This window comes from Ailuropoda melanoleuca, chromosome 1 (genome assembly GCF_002007445.2).
Source record: "Ailuropoda melanoleuca isolate Jingjing chromosome 1, ASM200744v2, whole genome shotgun sequence".
Lineage (NCBI taxonomy): Eukaryota > Metazoa > Chordata > Mammalia > Carnivora > Ursidae > Ailuropoda > Ailuropoda melanoleuca.
In genome coordinates, this window is record NC_048218.1 from 70637815 (window position 1) to 70645071 (window position 7257).

Sequence of the window (7257 nt, forward strand, 5' to 3'; positions counted from 1 at the left end):
TTGAACATTTCAGTATCAAGGGATGATTGTGATCTCCCCCTGATGTCTCTGGACCTCTATTTCCCACCTGTAAAAAATGGAGAATCTGGGGCACCTGGGTGGCACAGCGGTTGAGCGTCTGCCTTCGGCTCAGGGCGTGATCCCGGCGTTACGGGATCGAGCCCCACATCAGGCTCCTCTGCTATGAGCCTGCTTCTTCCTCTCCCACTCCCCCTGCTTGTGTTCCCTCTCTCGCTGGCTGTCTCTACCTCTGTCGAATAAATAAATAAAATCTTTAAAAAAAAATGGAGAATCTATCATTCCTGGTAAACTCACAGACTTACTCGCTCAATAAATAAATAAATAGCCTTGCTTTGTTGCATTTGCCAGTTTTTCCTGTGGAACTACTCCCATGGTGGCCAATTTTCACTTACCCCTGATTTAACAAGGGTTCCGAAAATTCCTGGATATTAACAACGGCTGTCCCAAGCCTGTCACAACCAGCTCAGTGGAATACAGTGGGTGATGAAGGAGAAACACACATGACGTGTGCTTGGGGCAGTGTCTGCCTCGTAGGAAACACTGACAAATATCAGCTATTATCATTATCATTATCATTATGGGTATTTTTCCTTACTCTTATTTTGCTAATAGACAGGGGTTTGTTTGTTTGTTTGTTTGTTTGCTCTACCAGGACTCAGAGATGCTGAGGGATAGGATTTTTTTTTCAGTGTTTTAAGTGGAAGCCTGGTAGCACTTGACCCCATGCAGTCTTCTAATGCAATCTGCTTTGTAATCCAGAGATCATTTAACAGAAATAAATGACATTTTATGAGAGTTCACAGTGTTTGAAGTACTTTCACAGCTTTTTCTCCCCTTTGATACTCATAAACAACCTGATGGGGTGGGTAGGACTCTCCATTTTGCAGATGAAAAACTGAGGTTCAGAGAAATCGTGACTTATGAGGGTCACGTGGGGTCGCACAGTGATGTCAGTGATGGAGTTGGCTCTTAAAAAGCCCCGTGCTCTTTCCCCTATGGTGATTGCCTCTTAATTTCCAGGAGGCACTTAGATGGGACACATGGTTTCTCTGGACCGGGGACCTGACCTGACCTAGGAGAGAGGAAGAGCAGATGATCTCATCTACTCTAAACAGAAACCCACAACACTCACAGGAGGTGGGAGCTTAATATGAACCCATTTAATTCAGCGTGGATACCTTCAGTGAGCATTTTCAAGGAAGCCATCTCCAGAGGGAAAGATTACTAATTCATGATAAGGATAAAGGGGACCCATCTCTCGCTTTTAATGTGAGCTTGAGTTACTGCAATAATTAAGTTTGGCAGTGAGAGTATTAAGCTGTGTAGCATGAGAAGCCCTGTTATCTGTAAACCAGCAAACACAGTTTAATGGAATGGGTATGGGTGAGTACATATTAAGGACAGGCTGGGGAGGACTCCTGTGACATTATGGAGATAGGTGTCTGCTAAGTGGGGCAGCTACTGGGGCTTCCCAAATGCCTTTCTCAGGCAAAAAGCCTCTCCTTACTGAAGAGTCAATGGCTAAGTCTCTAGGGAATGGACTGTACTCTCTTCTGTATTCTGGGGATTAGCAAGAAGGAGAGTGCAGGAGAAGGAAGGCCAACGTGGTGTTTTACATTTGTCACTTGTCCTGCAATGTGTCACATGCTCAGTGTGGGTTCCCCGACACGGAAGGTGGGTTGGGGGGTGATTCTCCTACATTTTCTTCCCTGGTCCCTGGTGATGTGGGTGCTTGCAGGAGGACATTGAGGGGAAGTGGGTTCTCTGTGGCCCCACAAAGAGTAGAGCAAAGGGTCCATGTGGAGGGTGGGTATCCTGTGAGGCTAACCAGTGGAGAGCTGGCCCCAGATTTTTATGTTTCAAGGGAAAACCCCCAAACACATCAACATACATGAAGTGCGTGTTTGTTAAGCAACATTAGGAGAGACCCTTCCAAGTGGAGTGTCAATTTTTTTTATTTATAGAATTTTACTAATACTATTAAGTCAGTAATCACAAACGACTTGCTTCTAGACCTTTGTTGTTTCGTCTAGCATTACCTAGGAAAAGCCACACTGGTGCCCAGGAGAAAAGTGGGTTCCAGGAAGCCTCTGTGTCCCAGGCAGCTTTGGAAGAAGCTGTGGATTCTGGGGCCATGGAGGACCTGTTTCATGGCTCCCGTGCTGTGGGCTCCAAACGCTCTCCGAGCTGAAACTCTCCAGGTGATGCTCCCCAAAGAACCGTGTTTTGAGATGCTCCCCTTTCTCGGGCTGGTGTTCTCATTTGAACATGTTCCACCTGGGCAAGTCCCTCTTAGGTTTGGAGCCCAGATGCAAGGAGAGCATTTGCTGAGCAGTTCCTAAGCGTCCAATGCGATGCCAAGCTCTTTCTCTATATTACCTCTGTTCATCAGTATAACCACCAGGATGAGGTACCTACCATCACCCACTTTTTACAGAAGAAGCAAGATGCCTGGGGCGGTCAGCCTAGAAGTCACCAGAAAATGGTGGATTGGAATCTCACGGGTTTGCCTGGCCCCTCTGAGCCCTGTGTCCCAGAAATAAGGCTCGTTCCTTCCTTGTTCCAGCCAGAACACTTCCACCAATGTAGTGCATGGGCAAATTAATTCTGGCATATCACATTATTGACCCAGAATGAGGAGGACTACAATTAAATACTACGTGCCAAGCCCTCTGTTAAGCCCATGTGAGAGGCAGGAATCACTCCATGGCTCTGGCACGACTTTGCTGTATGACAAAGGTTTGATCTTTGCATGATAAGATGGACAGAGCTCCAGCTTTGGAAAAAGGATTTGGATTCAAATTCTACTTGCTAGTTGTGCAACATTGGCAACTGACTTAACCTTTCTGAATCTCAGTTTTCTCATCTATAAAATGGGAGTAATAATAGCACAAACTCTTCTTCACAGAACTCCTGTGAAAATTAAATGGGCTCATTGATGTGAGAGCATAGCAAGTCTTCAATAAATGTTAGCATTATCGCGTATTCTCCATAAACCTATGTTAAATGCCCATAACCCATCCCTTTAACAGTATGGTCTAGAACTTCATCCAGAATGGACTTCAGGCTTTTATATCGATATATTTCAGAGTACCTCTTCACTCGCTTTTTTTAAAAAAAAAATGTTATTATGTTATGTTAGTCACCATACAGTACATGCTTAGTTTCTGATGTAGTGTTCCATGATTCACCTGCCTTTTGAAAATAGGACAGCATTTGCCATTTCTGTATGTCAGCTCCTTTTCCTAACTCTCCATAAATCATCTCAGGTGCTTTAGCGAGCATGTTAATTCGTTGAGTAATCTAGGAATGCATTCCATCCTCACTCGCGGGAAGAAAAGTTTCTGGGAATGGCAGGGAGGAGAAATCTTTCATTTACCACTCTTCCTATATTATTTAATACCTGTTAGGTAGCCTACCATGTATCCTTTGGCACCTACAATGCAAAGTACCATGGAAGACGGAGATGGGAAAGGCACCACCTCTGTCCCCACGGAGCACACACTTCAGGAAATAACCAGACAATGAGGCACAGAGCATTACGTGCCTGAGAAGCAGGACCTCCAAGGAAACACGGCACCCTGGGGAAGGAGAAACATCTTCCTGTTTGGGCACCACAAAGGAAGATGGATTTGGACAACTCCCTTAACTTCTCTGGAATGTGGACAACTTTGTTAACCTTTGCATCAGGTTTTGAAGAGTGGATATGGTTTAGGAGAAGATCCAAGAAGGGAAGAGGCAATTCGGGGCTCATGGGGAAATACATAGGACCTGACAGGTAGTCCTGACAGGTAGTCCTGTCTGGTTGGAGCTTATAAGCTATGTGAGGGAGAAACAAGAGATAACTTAGTTGGGTGCCAGAGTGTAGAAACCTTAAACATCAGGCTATGACCCAGGATTTTCAAAGAGGAGTGATATGATCCCAGCCTAGAGGTGTTCCATCAATCAGACAGGAAATGGAGACCGGAGGGAGGTGAGCTAATACAAAAGTCACTGGCCAGGAAAGAGAAAAGGGTGACAAATAGAATGGTGGCGGTGGCAAGGAAGGTGGGAAAGGCTACGAGAATGATGTCCAACACAAGCAGCTTACAGACAGAGCCCTCTGAGATCCCGCGCAAGACCTATCAGCCCTACATGGTGGGGCCTTGCTTAACCTCTCTGGGCCTCAGCTCCTATGGCTGGGAAGTAACGACCTTGGACCAGAATCTAAATGTCCTTCCAGCCCCAGTCTCCTCTGACTCTCTGTCTGCCATTTCTGCCATTGCTCTTCAAGCTTGCTGGACAACAGCCACTGGATGCGGGAGGGCCCTCAAGCAGGGACCCAGTCGCATTGCCAACAGCTGGTGATTTTTCTTTTGTAAAACCTTGCAAAGACTCCTGGCTAATTAACTCAGTTCTGTTTGCTTTGACTTTACAAATTTTCCCAAACCAAAGGATGTTAAAATAAAAAACAGATCAATGGAGCAAAATAATAAAGTCAATAATACATAAGAATGTTGTTTCATTACAAAGGTGACATTTCAGGGAAGAAAGGATAAATTCACCCAGCAGGCCTGGAGCAAATGGCTGTTTAAGAAAAAAAATAGCATTCCATCCCTACCTCACTCTCTGGACCAACATTAATTCCAAATGGTTTCAAGAGAGAAATAAAAAAATTACTAGAAGAAAAAAATAAAACTGTTAATGTAATTGTGAGACTTGGAAAGTCTCTCTTAGCATGACTCCAGGGCAATTACAATAAAGAAGAGATTGAGATTTGACCGGATAAATATTTTTAAATTCTACATCCCAAAGACACCAAAGCCACTCGCAGTGTGTTATCAGCCCTTCTGGGAGGGGTAGGAAAGCCAAACTAGTTCTCTCAGCTTGTCGTTGTGGAACCCATTACTGAAGGAAGTACAGACAGAGTTGCAGGGGAAACTTTAGAAGGGAGGGAAGTCTGCACCACAGGATGGAAGGGGGGTTCTCAAGGAGGGGACACCAAGAGCGGTTGGGATGCCCTAGGGAAGAGCCTGAAGGCCCTGCTTGTCTCCCCTGCCCTACCCCACCCCCCGACGGGGGTGGGGGAGTGACCTTGTCGGTTGTGAACAGAGCCTCTGCCAGGTTTGCTTTGTCCTTTCTGAGCGTTAGAGCTCAAGGCTGTCTGAGCTCATGTGTGATAGGAATGAAGAGATTCACCTCACTCCAGACTGGATCCTTGGACCCCCTCCTAGGAGCTGCAGGAGCTTGTCTTTCCTGTTCTGTCTTTACCACCTGGTATCAGAAGGGAGGGATTTGGTGTCACGCTGCCTTCACAGCCCACGGCTGTGTGCCAGGCCTCAGTGCCCACAAGAAACACGATTCCACCTGTTCTAGGGAACACCTGGGCCACGTGCCTCACAGACTTACTGATAAATGGCTGGAAGCCTCCAGGGATAGAGCACTGCTGTCAGAACCAGCAGATTCCTTCCTTGCTAACCCTCGCCCAGGGAGGCTGAAAAGGAACCCCAGCACTCCCTGCAGAGAGCAAGCTCCCCTTCCAGTCTCCTTCCCATCCACAGGCTACTGGCTTCCTGTGAGCAGTGGTCTGGAGTGGGCTGCCTGGAGCAGCAAATTGGGTCTCAGCCCCAAAAGAGAATTTTAGAAATAACAGGTGATATGGGAGCTAACATGGCTCCTGAGGAAAGATTTCAAGTTGTATCCACAGACGGAATTTACACATCCTGATTTCATCTGGCAAAGTGAGGAGTGGTGGCTCAAGGAGAGGCTAAGGGCAGGGGGAGCTAAGGAGCTCCTGGAGAGAACACCCATCCTAAGGGAAGAAGGAGCCAGGAATGCTGAACTTGAATGAGTGCCAAAGCCTTATTGTTGGAGCAATATCTGAGATTCTGATTTGGTCCCTGCATAGGTCTTGTTAGATTCATGTTTGAGCTCTCTGGAAAGCTATACCCTAAATAAAACCCAACTCTAGTTGAGCTCAAGGTCATACACAGAGTATATCAGTCAGGATTCTTCCTTGTGGGCAACAAAAACTGATTCTGGCTGATTAAAGCTGAGAAGGAAGGTTGTAAAAGAATACCATATAGCTCACACACAGCCAGCCAGAACGACTGGAAAATGAATAGATACAAATGTTACTATGCAGCCAGAACCACAGCTGGAACCACAGGCACAAAACCAGCCTAGAGAGAAGGCTGCTGTCTTCTCCGCTGCCAAACCCAGACAACTGAGCAGATCATAATATTACCAGTCTAGGACACTGGACACTGGATGCCACTGCCATCACCACCACCACCACCATCACCACCACCATCACCACAACCACTATCACAACCACGATGACAATCACCACTCTCACCATCACCACCACCACCTCAATCACCACCACCACCATCACTTCTATCACCACCATCATCTCCATCACCACCACCATCACCACTGCCTCTATCACCACCACCACCATCACCACCACCTCTGTCACCACCACCTCTGTCACCACCACCATGACAATCACCACTATCACCACCATCACTAACACCATCACCACTACCACCTCCATCACCACTACCTCCACCATCACCTCTATCACCACCACCACTATCACCACACCCACTATCACCACCACCACTACCACCATCACTATCACCACATCACTGCTACCATCACCACTGCAAGAAAAAATTTGCCCCTGCCCCTGCTTCACTGTGGTCCCTGACTCCTGACTCACAGTCTGAGATGAGTGAAGCTGATCATCCCACACTCTATCATCAAAGAAGACTGAGAACGGAGTGTCTATCCTCTTCAGTGTCCGGATTTATACATTAGGGAATTCTCTCAACATAGGTAGTTGAGGAAGGGGGTAGTGAGACATTGGCATCTCAGAAGAAGGAGAAAGAGAAGAAGAAACAAGAAACACTACAGCTTGAAACAGATACTGAAGAAGTCACTTATGTTCTCCAGACTGAAATCTTCTCTTCCATGAGGAGGGTCCAAATTGCCGTAAGTCATAGAGGCAAGAAATGTGAGACTCCATTATCAACTACAGCATGGACAAATGAAATCACCATTGCCACTGTCATCATCATCAACATCATCTTCTTAAACATTATCCTCCGAGTGGAACCTGGGTTTTCGGACTCCCAGCACAATGAAGACTGAGGGGATTGGCAGAGAAATCCCTTCTCTACCAGAGTCTTTCCTTTCCCCTTAATCCAGGGTTCCTCAACCTCAGTCCCACTAACATTTTGGGCCAGATAA